The sequence below is a fragment of the Paroedura picta genome, chromosome 5, assembly GCF_049243985.1.
Source record: "Paroedura picta isolate Pp20150507F chromosome 5, Ppicta_v3.0, whole genome shotgun sequence".
Taxonomy (NCBI): Eukaryota; Metazoa; Chordata; class Lepidosauria; order Squamata; family Gekkonidae; genus Paroedura; species Paroedura picta.
Window position 1 is genome coordinate 43,459,368 of NC_135373.1, and position 13,548 is coordinate 43,472,915.

The 13,548-nt window shown below is 43.7% G+C and overlaps 1 protein-coding gene and 1 long non-coding RNA gene across 3 annotated transcripts in view; one reads left to right on the top strand and one right to left on the bottom strand.

The window, feature by feature from the left end:
• The window catches only part of COL8A2 (collagen type VIII alpha 2 chain), a 167,398-nt gene that overhangs the window by 78,531 nt on the left and 75,319 nt on the right, over positions 1-13,548 (top strand). The gene's annotated exons all lie outside the window — the stretch shown is intronic.
• The window catches only part of LOC143837567 (uncharacterized), a 29,083-nt gene that overhangs the window by 6,212 nt on the left and 9,323 nt on the right, over positions 1-13,548 (bottom strand). The window contains exons 3-4 of one of the 2 annotated variants that reach the window (XR_013231017.1): positions 11,884-11,984; positions 920-981 (exon numbers count right to left, since the gene is read on the bottom strand). This is a non-coding gene — a long non-coding RNA (uncharacterized LOC143837567). The remainder of the gene's footprint in view (positions 1-919; positions 982-11,883; positions 11,985-13,548) is intronic. The other variant, XR_013231016.1, reaches the window with a different exon arrangement.

A 13,548-nucleotide genomic window follows, 5' to 3' on the forward strand; every position in this document is an offset into this window, starting at 1 on the left:
ACACTGGGTATACAAATCACTTCAAAATTTGCAGCAGTGCATGAAAGAAGCCCTCCCGAACTCCAGGAATGCGTAGAGCTCCTGTAAAGCCAAAAGCATCCTGTGAAAGACCTGCCCAGTTGGAAAACCTGCTCCACCAATCGCCAGCTAACAAATAAAAAGAAGAAGAAAACTTTCTGCAAATTTGGCAGCATCAGGGGTAGCTCCAAATTTAATGGTCCATTACCACATCCACTTTTCATGCCATCTTTTATTCCTTCAGTTATTAACTCACAGTTTTCAATTTTGCGTCTTGCCACCCGTTTGTGACATCTTCATCACATGTACAACCCACTCCTGTCCCCAAGTTCCACTAACAACAGAATTATTTTTTTCAGCGTAGTTTTGATTGAGTTATGACACTGTTTTTTTTAAATAATACTGATCTGTTATAATGCAGGGACGGTGAGATTTAATGTACAATTCTCCATGCAATTACTTTTCTTTTTCATCTTTTTTCGACTTTGTCGGTAGGTTTAGTTGCCTCATGCTTTTTTTATTTTGTAATCTCCCCCACCTTTCCCCTGTAACTCCCCGTGTGTTTTCAATGACAATTTAATCTTTTAAATATCTGGAAATGATGGAATTATATAACTGATTTGACAATTGTGGAAACTCAACATGTTTTGTGTTTCCTTTTAACATTGCTTCATAATTACTGAATAATACTGTTACAAATTCGTGTATCCCTTTCAACAATTTTGAATGGAATATGATTTTTATGAGGATTTTGTATGAATACCCACCCGCCATTTGCATAGCTGGTGACTACGAAGGATCAGGGAGAATCTGTCACTGAAAAAGTACACGACAAAACATTAGCTTGCATAAAGCTGCTTCAACCGAGCAGTAATATCAGGGCTCTCTCAGCCTCACCTACCTCACAGAGTGTCTGTTGCGAGGAGAGGAAAGGGAAGGCGATTGGAGGCCACTTTGAGATTCCTTCAGGGAGACAAAAGCGGCATATAAGAATAAACTCTTCTTCTTCAGTCATATTAGGGCTCTCTCAGCCTCACCCACCTCACAGGGTGTCTGTTGCGAGGAGAGGAAAGGGAAGGCGATTGGAGGCCACTTTGAGATTCCTTCAGGGAGAGAAAAGTGGCATATAAGAACCAACTCTTCTTCTTCATCATCATCATCATAGGTATTGAAAAACGGTTATGAATCGGTGTATCCAGTTTGATTATCACTGACCATAGGGGCAACCATGCTGCTTCCCACCATACATCCAGCCTTTTTTTTACAGACCTAGGATGTTATACTTCCCAAGTGCCAAAAAAGGAGGTTCCATCGCTAATAAAGTACATGATGACACAGCCACACACACCCTTTTCAAAGAAAGTGTGGAAAACATAGGGAGGATCAGATCCAAATTCAAGGGGGGGATCCCTGAATGTTGCTAAGTTGGAGTGTCAGCTGGGGATTCAAATGGCTGGAAAACAGTGTGGGAACACTGAGGTGCAGAAAAGGTCTTTGTCCATTTGTGGGAAGAAGTGGAGAAGAGTAGCTGTTTGCCAAACCAAGGTTTCTAGGTGGATAACTGGCCTTCCACTCTCCAGCTCTTCAGAGGAATTCCTCAGGGGTTCAGTCACATCGCCAGCCGTTGGCTTCTTCTCTCTTCATATATTCGGCTGCTTCTTGTGGTTACTTTCCTTCCTTATGATCTCCTTAGCAAAAGATACACTCCTGAGAGAGCACTGTTGTGTGATGATGTCATGACTTAAATATTACCCAGAAATATGGCAGAAATGACCATGACATTTTCAAAATGTCATGATGTCATCGTGTACCAATGGTGACACTGCATTGGTAATACCCAGATCTTTAATATAGTACATGGAATTTTTGGTAATCCTAAAATGTATAGTATTGTGAAGTTACATGTGTGGACAGGCAGAAATGGGTAACTGTCTTTTTCTATAATATAATCACTGGCCATTTTAGTCGTCAGATCAACTGAAGAACTTAGATTTTATTAAGAAGAGGAAGAAGAGTTGGTTTTTATAGCCCGCTTTTCACTAACAGAAGGAGTCTCAAAGCAGCTTAAAATCACCTTCCCTTCCTCTCCCGACAACAGACACCCTGTGAGGGTAGGTGGGGCTGAAGGAGCTCTGACAGGTCTGCTCTGCAAGAACAGCACTATCAGGACTGTAATTAGCCCAAGGACACTCAGCTGCCTGCCTGTGGAGGAGCAGGGAATCCAACACTGCTGACCTGATTAGAAGCTGCCACTTCAATAAATTCTTGTACATTTGGGACCCTCTCTCCCATTACGCCTCCCCCACAAAGAGTGCTTATTGTTGTTAGGTGCGAAGTCATGTCCAACCCATCGCGATCCCATGGACAATTTATCGAAGTCCATTTAAGTTTGCACCAGCTGCTTAAGTGACTCCATCCAGCCACCTCATTCTCTGTTGTCCCCTTCTTCTTTTGCCCTCAATCACTCCCAACATTAGGCTCTTCTCCAGGGTGTCCTTCCTTCTCATGAGGTGGCCAAAGTATTTGAGTTTCATCTTCAGGATCTGGTCTTCTAAGGAACAATCAGGGCTGATCTCCTCTAGGACTGACCGGTTTGTTCACCTTGCAGTCCAAGGGACTCGCAAGAGTCTTCTCCAGCACCAGAGTTCAAAAGCCTCAATTCTTTGACGCTCGGCCTTCCTTATGGTCCAACTTTCACGGCCATACATTGCAACTGGGAAGACCATAGACGCACTTTCATTGGCAGGGTGATGTCTTGTGCGAGTAGAGGTGGCTGTAGATTTAATTTTTTATAACTGAACTGGCTGTATTTTAAAAATGAAATTAGATTTTAAGGTCAATATTATGTTTAATTATTGTGTCTGTTAAATTTGTTGTAAACCACCTTGAACCTTCTGGGGAATGGTAGGGTAAAACTCTATAAATCAATCCAATAAATAATCAGTTAAGTTTAAATGAATTTGCTTGTTACCATATCACAAGTTCAGGGTTTTGTTGAACACAGTGTCAGAAGTTACGATTTAATCGGAAAAAGAACACTTCAGTATTGATGTAATGTTTACTGGGTGGTTCGAAATCCAGCCAAAGGTATCGTTTTACACCCTGATGTGCAGCCATTCCATATCTGTGGCTAAGTATTTTAAGCCATTTATTATTGAGGATATTTCTGTGCTGCCTCTTCAGAGTCCAACTTGCGATGGCTTATAATTAAAATCATGTTGCAATATTAAAAACAAGCCATTGATCATAAGCAGCACAAAAAGTACCCATGAAGCAGAAGACGACTATTAAAACCTGATAATATTTAAAAAAAAAAAAAACCTAATTAAAAGCCTGGGTAAAATGATGTGTTTTAGCCTGGCATTTATAAGAAAACTAGGGACCAAGCCCATTGCATTCAGGAATGCAACAAGGGCTAGATTAGGGGGGTGGAGTGGAAGAAATCTGTGGATGGCCCATTCCTCCCCCCGGACCTGGAAAGGCTGCAGGCAGCCATGAAACTCAACAGCAGGGCAGCTCTCACGAGGCAGGGATCTGCAGCCTCCAAGCCTCAGAGGGAAGGGGAAGGAGGAGAGGGTGGTCGGGGGTGGGGGAACGAAAGGCGATTGGCTGGCCGCTCGACAGACAGGCAAACTGGTTGGAGGAGGAGGAGAAGGCACTCAGGGGTGGGACAGCTGCCATGAGTGGCTGTTAAGCGCTGAGTGGCACTTAAGCCATGAGACATGCTCCTCCTCCAAGACCTTACCAGAAATATATACTGGAACAGATAAAGTGGGTGCTAGGGGGGATCAAGGGGGAGGACATTCAAAAAGTGAGTTAGCACCGCAGAAAATGCCCCATCTTTAGTTGTCACCTATCTCACTTTTAAGGCAGGGACATACGGAACAGGGCTTGAGATCGAGATCTTAACTGGCAAGATGGGTACTATTTGAGGAGATGATCCTTCAGGTACGCTGGCTCACAAGCCACTTAGGCTTTAAAGTTGAGAACCAGCACTTTAAATTGTGCCCAGAAACAGATAACCAGTGTGGATCTTCTAGCAGCAGGATGACACAATCCCTGTGGCCAACCCCTGCTAATAGGGTGTGCACGACATTTTGGGCCAGCTGAAGTTTCTGGACTGTTTTCAAAGGCACCCCTAACCATGGCTTAGCACAGGGGTAGTCAAACTGTGGCTCTCCAGATGTCCATGGACTACAATTCCCATGAGCCCCTGCCAGCATTCGCTGGCAGAGGCTCATGAGAATTGTAGTCCATGGACATCTGGAGGGCCGCAGCTTGACTACCCCTGGCTTAGCGTTATCTCTATAGGAGACCACATCAACCAGAATCTGATCACTTATACCTTCACCTATGTATCTTCTTGTTCACAGTTTCTTATTCAACTTTGTGATCACTTCTTACTCTGCACATTTCATTTCACAACCCCAGCGAATATTTTTAAAAGTTTTATCTTTCCTGCACAGGGTTTTTTTTTTTAAGTCTACACTGGGTATACAAATCACTTCAAAATTTGCAGCAGTGCATGAAAGAAGCCCTCCCGAACTCCAGGAATGCGTAGAGCTCCTGTAAAGCCAAAAGCATCCTGTGAAAGACCTGCCCAGTTGACAGTGGCTAATATCTGACTCGTGAAACCTATGAGGATGAACACACCTACTGAACAAACCAAAGGTTCATAAGCTCCTTGAATGGTTAAATCTGTCACACCACATCTGCGCATGGAAAAGCCCCAGGTCATGTACAGTAGGAAAGAAAAGGGCTTCTGTCTACAGAGCGGCAGGGATTAAGGGGCGTGTGATCCCTGAAATATCTGCATGGAATCAGAAGGAGGAGGAGAGGGAGTAGAGGGGTAGGATTATTGAGTGAGGGGCAAGTGGGTGACACACATGTGCATAAGTCAGGAATGTTTGGATTTTTTTCTATTCTATTGTAGTATTGTGTTCACTCTATGGTTATTCCACAGACTTCATGAACATACTGCTTTCCTTTCAAAAATTCCAGTTTTCCCAACCATTTGGGGACATCTTTTCCTCTGCTTATATTACTGATGAAATGTGATAAATGTATTACCATAAGGCTGCTAAATGGGTTCTTTCCCCATCAACAGCGTATAAATGGCATGTAATATATAACTGGTGTAAAAGAATGAACCAGTGAGCAGAATGCCAGAACAATGTAACTTAACATGTGGCTGAGTTTTTGCTATGGCTGTAGTAGAATCATGTTTTAATTCTGGCAGCAGATCATAGGCTCCCCTCTTGGTGGGTGATGGATCACTATTGATGGCTTCTGTTATGGGAACCATGTTTCAGAAGAGGAAAACAATATGAAATGGAAAGGGGTGTGTTCAGACATCCCAAACGACCATTGCAAGAAATCCTCAAAGCATGTGGGGATTTGTATCACAGTCCATTTTGTACAGCGACAGGTGCAGGCATATGTTTTTGCATGCTAGAAAACATAACCTGAAACAGAATCTTGATACAACCATACTTGCAGACATTCATCCAGGTGTGCTGCTTGGACATATTTTCTTGATACATACGTGTGAATCAGTGACAGATGCAAACTGAACCAAAGACAGTGAAAGTTGTGTGTGGCATGTCACACGGATATAGTTGGAAGTTAGTGTGGGGATGAGCTATTGCTACTTAGTAGTTTTGAGATATCACTTTCCAGGGATGGTAAGCTTACGAGCTGCCCTTCCCTTTCACCACATTTCAAATATCAAGGCCAAATAGTCTTGGTATGTTTGCGGATATCAGGTTTAAAGGTAAAGGTATCCCCAGTGAAAGCAGCGGGTCATGTCTGACCCTTGGGGTGACGCCCTCTAGCGTTTTCATGGCAGACTCAATGCGGGGTGGTTTGCCATTCCCTTCCCCAGTCATTACCGTTTACCCCCCAGCAAGCTGGGTACTCATTTTACCGACCTCAGAAGGATGGAAGGCTGAGTCAACCTTGAGCCGGCTGCTGGGATCGAACTCCCAACCTCATGGGCAGACAGCTTCAGACAGCATGTCGCTGCCTTACCACTCTGCGCCACAAGAGGCTCATATTATCAGGTTTACAGCATTCAAAATGTAAGAAAGTGTAATGAATGACTATAAACCACACATATGGTCAGTTTAAACATTCTTGATGAGCAAGGGTGAACAGAAAAGGTGGAAACACAATTCCCTCTCCGTCTTTACTTATTGGACAGGGTAGTATTTCTTGAAGCTACATTAGTTTTAAATCCAGCGTTAGCTCAGTTCCTAGGATTTCTCTCCATTGTCCCTTGCCATGTGGACAAGATGGAATCCCTAAATAGAGTCCTGTTTCACTGCTCAGAAACCATTCGATAAGAGAGCTTCTTCTCTCTGTACAGCAAATTTATTATCTCTCCTTGGGAGACTCTGTCCCCTCCACTTCGGCGAGTCAGATCTTTGTGCAGCCAGAGAGATTATTTTCTAGCTGTCTGGCTGTCCCTCCTTCTGATGCTCTAGGTGTGACACTTAAATGAGTTGTGAGATGGTTAACCATTGTCCTATATTGTAGCTATGAGTGTGCAGTCAGATGGCAACTCACAAACAGAGCATGGTTACAATGGTTGCAATATTGGGGTGAATTCAAGGGCAAAGGACATTTCTTCACATACCCCATTACCTGGTAGTGTTTTGCCCTGTGGCCCATTGGTAGGAGCAAGCAGGTTCTAAATCAATTATGGACTGGAATATTGTTTTGTGCTTCTCTAAAAGACTGGCCCAACTAAAACATTATGTACTTAATTTTCACTTTATGCTCACTTTTAAATGTACCAGGCTTTAACCCACCTACCCCGCCTTTCTGCCAGACTTTTTGGACACCTTACTGACAGGTAACTTTAGCCTTTTCCACCCTACCCCAGGTTCCCTTTCTTCCTTGGCTGAGAGAAATTCTTCTGAGGTTCCCCTCCCTCTTGTTACAGAAATGTAGTTTAATGTAAACCTAGCTCTGAGGCAGCTTTTTCTCATTTTTAAACTATTTCATATCAATTGCTGGCCTGACATTTGTTTTCTTTGAATTTTGGTTGGGAAACCGGTCTACATTTCTCAGGATATCTCTTTAGGAATCTTGGCAAAGCCTACCCTGTATCTTTTGAAAAGGCTGTAAATGTGAAACAGAAGGGAGATATTAAAAGAAGCATAAACAAGTTTCTTTTTTCTCCCTCGGTGCCCCCTGCTACTACCACCCCAGCTCCAGAAATAGGAGAGATGCCTTTTTTTTCTCTCCCCAAGAAGAATTAATTTAAGGCAGTGGCAGGAATAAAAAAGGAAAGGAAAAATTAATTCAGCTTTGGGGCAACCAAACTAAGTAATCATTGAGACATCTTGCCCATCTCAGAGATCTCAGAATGGGCAAGATAATTTTGTATCATCCATCTTTATTTTATTTATTCAGGTATTTATACCTCAATTTTTCATTGGCTTACATCATCCTCACCTTGTCTGTTTACAATTTAATTTATACCCCACCACTCCTGTAACCGGTTCGCAGCAGCTAACAATAGATAAAACCCCACAATAAAATCCCCCTAAAAAGCAAAAATCCAAACAATAAAACCCAGTAAGTTGGCAGCGGGCTAAAAGCCCATCCCCATCCCTGCTCACAGAGAACATAAAGGACGTAAGATGCCTCAGGGGGTTAATAGAGAGAGCCAGATCTTACTTGCTCAGGAGGGATCTTAACTGCTCAGGCCTTAATCGTAGACCTGGCTGAAGAGTCCCGCCTTTACAACTGTCCTGTGAGGTAGATTAGATTAAGAGAGAGTGACTGGCCCAAGCTCACCCATTGTGCTGCTTGATAAAGTGAGAGGGATTCCAGCCTGAATATCCCAGACCCTAGATGCACATTAACCCATACACCAGACTTGCTCAGTTGCGTAATACACATAAGTATAAATATTTGAAGCTTTCTCTGGAGAGATCAAGTGGGACGTTCTCCTTCTCTCTTAACTTTCTTTCTATGTTTAATTTTTGACATCGGAGCAAAAGTGTATCCTTGAGGCTGAAGAGAAGGGAGAGGAGAAGAAAATATGGCAGAAGAGTAGAAAAGAAATGCTTCATTATGGGAAGTGCCCAGCCCTATCTGTAGGGCTATCTGCACAACAGTTTTCATAGAGAATTTATTTTGTGAACTACAGTCCCTTTTCTAGACTATGAGACAGAGCTCATGAACATACTTTATGTATGTTCTTAGAGATGGCAGTGATGGGGGGAAAGTTTGTGAGGGGGTGTGATGTAGGCATAAGGAAGGGAACTTCGTAGAGTAGCGGTGGGGTATTGACTTGCATATTTGAAACTTTTCCTTTACCAACTTTGATAACAGGACTATTCTTGAACAGTGATCGGATGAGATTCTTGTGTGCTTGTTTCCACCCACCCATTTCACCTGCTTTTTATTTATATCCTTTTAAATTGTAAGTCTTGATGTGCAAATTTGCCGTCTTATTTGGATTAAAGTGAAATTTTGAGACAAACTGAGGTTCCTACTCAGGTCAAGCATCTGAGGAATTTCTTCTAGGAAGGCTAGAAGAGTTTTAACAATACTTGTGGAATTTTCTTGGGGGGGAATTCCATCTACCCATATCTGGGAGACTAAGGGGGGATTCGTTCATTCATTCATTCATTTTATTGATCAAGATACACTGCAGGTGTTGAGTTCCTCTCACGAGAGATCCAGTGTGATAGAGTGGTTAAAAAGTTGGACTAAAATTTGGAAATCCAGGATTTAAATCCCTGCTTGGCCCTGAAGGTGGCTGGGAAACTTTAGGTTAGTCATTCTCTGCCAGCATAACCTACCTTATAGGGCTGTTGTGAGGATAAAGTGAAGGAGGGGGAACTTTTTATGCCATTCCAAGCTCCTTAGAATCAGAAGAGGTTAAGAATGTGATAGATGGGTTTGGAGGAAGGCTACAGTAGATCAGTCTCCCTAAAAAAAGATTACTTCTAGGCCAGACCCAATCTATAAATTGGGGCTCATAGTAATTGTAGCCCATGGACATCTGGAGAGCCACAATGTAGCCACCCCTGTATTATTCAAATAACTGTGCAGTCCTGAGCAGAGTTCTACTCTTTGAATTCCATTGAAATCTCTGCACTTGGGAAAGTGTGACTGTGCTTAGAATTGGGCTGCCAACTACAAAACTTGTCCAACTCCATTAGGGTGCCAGGTGGCCAGTTTTTCACTGGCATGGCTGCTCCCCCCCCCCCTTTGTGGCTGGCTGCCAGTTGAGGTTTCTTTATTGGTTTTATTTTAAACATTTATTAGTCACCTTTCTATCTTGTGGCACTCAAGGTGGCTTATGATGTAAAGACAACAATAGTAATCAAACACAAAAGACAACAGTTTAAAAAAATCTCAATTAGGTGTGCCTGCCAATAAAAATGAAATGAGTCCAATGCGGTTCCTAAATAAAGACTCTTCAGCCGCCCCATGATAATTGAAAGGGAGAGGGCCAGGCACACCTCCCTGTGGAGCTTGTTCCATCATTGTGGTTGTCCTCCCCCTCTCATACAACAAGATCCCAGTGCTCGAAATATACCAGCAGATGAGAAAGCTGATTTGGTATTGACACTGAGGCAGGGTCTTGTGTATGTGGTGGACATATGAGTCAACTGCCTGAGAGCCCTTATAGCTGTAAAGATATATTAAAAGTATGTGAACAGCATCTTCTGAAAGCCCAAATATCAGATTATTGGATGATTTCTGCAGAGTAACAAAATAATAACGTATTTCCTTCATTTATCTTAATTCCCAGTGGGCTTTCAAAGAGGCTCACATAATTCACTTCTTCATTTTATTCTTACAACAACCCTGTGAGGTAGGTTAGGCTAAGAATATGAGATCGACCCAAGGGCACCCAGTGGCAGAGTAGGGATTTGAACCTGAAGCCTTTCAGATCCTAGTCTGTCATTGTAACTACTAAACCATACCGGCTGTTATGAAAATTTGCTGAATTGGAATAATGTATTATGTTTGCAGAGCTGGTTTTTTTGGGGACATAATTCTGATATTCTGGACTTTTATTTTTAAGCACTGAGGACATGTGCCACTCAGCCTTCTCAAGGGAGTGTGTGAACATCTAGGAACAGGACATCTGCCAATTGCATGTGGTTGACTGAAGTAGGCAATACTTTATTTGAAAGCGCAAGAGGGGAAATATTTCTGAAGTTAATAACTGGCAAGGTGCACTCCTATCACTCATGTCTGTGCGGACAGTGACTAAAAAAGAGCTTTGGCGTTGTCCGAGACAATTAGCGTAAAGAAACCATTTCCTTTGAAAGACCACTGTGCAGTTGCCTTTGTAAGACATGTGGCTCACAGATGCTGTTATTGATGCTTTGTGTGTGTGCGCATGTGTGCATGCAAGCGCGTGCATGTTGTTAACCAGAAATATTGTGGAAAGCGTAGCAAACTGTGAAGGCATTCTGGCTTCTGTCCAGATAATAAAATTGTTTGGTAGTGATGAATTCATTTATCTTGTTGTTGGAAGTGGAGGGGGGGGAGATGCTGGAGCAACTTTTGCTTAGCAGCTACTGAGAACATTAAAAAAAAAATCAGGAAATGGACCCATGCTTGTCTCCTCTTCACCCACTCTTATCCAACCATGGCACTGAAAACCGTTTCCTCTTACTGTATGACCTGGTTTGCACTACGAACACAGCTAGCTTTTTGCTCCACTCCAACATCAAAATGGCGTTCTGGCTTTTGGAAAGTAAAGCTGGTATCGAGCATAGGGTTGCCAGCTCTAGGTTGGGACATTTGTGGTAGACCTGAGGAAGAGTGGAGTTTGGGAAAGAGAGGGAGCTCAGCAGTGATGGGATGTCCTAGAGTCTACTCTCCAAAGCTGCCATTTCCTCCAAGGGAACTGATATCCATAGTCTGGAGATCATTCGTAAATCCAGGAAAACTGCAGGCCCTACCTGGAGGACAGCAGCCCTAATAGAAGGCAGCAGCATTGAACCATGATCAGGGAGACAGACCTGCCTCTTCAGAGCTACGGGCTACAACCTGCTCTCCGCCTTTTGTCTGGACAATGTCAATGCTGGTAGAATTTGGTTAGGGTTTCCGGTCTCCAGGTAGTGGTTTCCCGGAAATACAACTGGTCTCCAGGCAATAGAGAAAACAGCTGCTTTGAAGGATGGTATCTATAGCATTTTAAGCCAAACCCCACCCTCCAAAGAATGGTGCCCAAAATCTCCAGGAATTTCCCAAGCCAGAGCCTGCAACCCTAGATTTGGCCCATAAAGGACTGGGCCTGTGCTCTTTAGTAATGAGGATGTGTTTGTGGGTTATAAAATCAAGAGGTTTGTTTAGTGAAGGACAACTGGAGCCCCTAACCTATGGACCCTAATGTACTTTCAATGCAGTTGAGAAGCTGCAAAAGCACATTGAAAGTACGTAATCCAACATGTGCATAATAAGCCCTGGAAACAGGCATGGTTGAGGGAGGAGGCAACCCTTTGCAGGCTGGAGAAGGGCAGAGGAGCAGGTTAGGGGGTGAAGCATTTACATCAGGAGTAGTCAAACTGCGGCCCTCCAGATGTCCATGGACTACAATTCCCATGAGCCCCTGCCATCACCCTTACATCAACCCTGCCCCCCATATTTTGCTCTCAGAAACCGTTTTTACGCACTGGAGGTTTCATGCCGGGCTGCAGGCTGGAGTTTTAGTCGTGGCAGGTTGCCCCACCTCTTCCTGCACCCACAAGGGGGAGCATTTGGCCTGGTGCACCTCATCCACCTCTGATTTGTACTCCTGCATGGGAGCTGGGGCAGTGAAGTTCCCAGTGCATAAACGGTCAGAGTGTGTAATAATGTACTTCTGTAAAAAAATCGACTTACCTTAACAAGCTTGCACCCCACCCCCCAAGCAGTGTTTTTGTGTGAGTTACCCGTTCTGGGGATGCTTCTTCAGAGGGCCAGCCATTGTGCTATGATCATACCTAGTGCAGAAAAGCAAGAGAATGCATCAACGCAAAAGAGGCTAGTTGGAAGAGGAGAAGAAGAGAGAAGGAAGAGCTGCTTTGTTGTAGCCTACTTTTTACTACCCAAAGGAGTTTCAAAGTGGCTTACAATTGCCTACCCTTCCTCTCCCGACAACAGACACCCTTTGAGGCAGGTGAGGTTGAGAGAGCTCTGAAAGAACTGTGTCTGGCCGAAGGTCATCCGACCGGATGCATGTGGAGGAGTGGGGAATCAAACTCAGTTCTCCAGATGAGAGGCTGCAGCTCTTAATCACTACACTAAGCTGACGCCCTGGACAGGAAGTGAACTGCGAATATCCCAGCAAGACCACCTCAAGCCTTCTGAGTCCATTGAAGTCATTAAAGGTAAAGGTATCCCCTGTGCAAGCACCGGGTCATGTCTGACCCTTGGGGTGACGCCCTCCAGCGTTTTCATGGCAGGCTCATTACGGGGTGGTTTGCCAGTGCCTTCCCCAGCCATTACCGTTTTACCCTCCAGCAAGCTGGGTACTCATTTACCGACCTTGGAAGGATGAAAGACTGAGTCAACCTTGAGCCGGCTGCTGGGATCGAACTCCCAGCCTCATGGTCAGAGCTTCAGACAACATGTCGGCTGCCTTACTGCCCTGTGCCACAAGAGGCTCTATTGAAGTCATTAGAAGGGTGGAATTCCGCTCTGTGTGAGCGAGCACATTCTCTGTGTCTGCATACTTGGAGCTTACGGAAGCCTTTCACTGCTTAATTTCTCCTCGTGCTCTGGCTCTCTTCTCACATCACATAAGAGTGGCTGCCAGCTGTTTACACAGTGTGAGAATTAAGTTTTCAGGGAATAGATTGGAGCTTCCAGTTGGCGATACAGGTTTCTGCTTAAACATTTTGATACTTTTTTCCTCTGTGTATTTTGTTTAAAGACGTTAAATGTCGCATGACGTTTCTGTTATGGTAGCCGTTGAGTCTGGGATGGATGTCATTAGTACACTCTTTTTTAAAAACAGATGATTCTGACAGTATCTTTGCGGACCTGCTTCATTCCAGCATTTTCCCTGTTGCCCTCCTGTCTTTGCTCAGACCTGATCTGCAGTGATTTGTTTTTACTTAAAATGCAATTGTAGCTCCAGCCTGTCATTTTGGACCAGCAGAGTGCTGTTGACGTTTCTCAGGGCTGATGCTCTGTTCTACTGATTTTATATGTAGTTTAGCTCTTTGCGATGGGGAAAAAAGGGAGGGGGGCTTTAATTATTGCTTTTCCCTTTGCAGCCTAAACTATTGCTCACTTTTAAATCACAAATAATAAAAAAATGAAATCAGAGTCCAGTGGCACCTTTAAGACCAACAAATATTTATTCAAGACGTGAGCTTTTGAGTGCAAGCACCCTTCGTCAGACTATGGTGTTCTTACATGGCAGGGAATATATAGAAAAAAATCAATTATGTTACATCAGTAGACTGTGTCACAACCAAATACAGCCGATGATAATCCTTTGTCAAAACAGCCAAACAATCCCCTAGAATTCAGTGTACTTTACAAAAACACAAGGAGAAC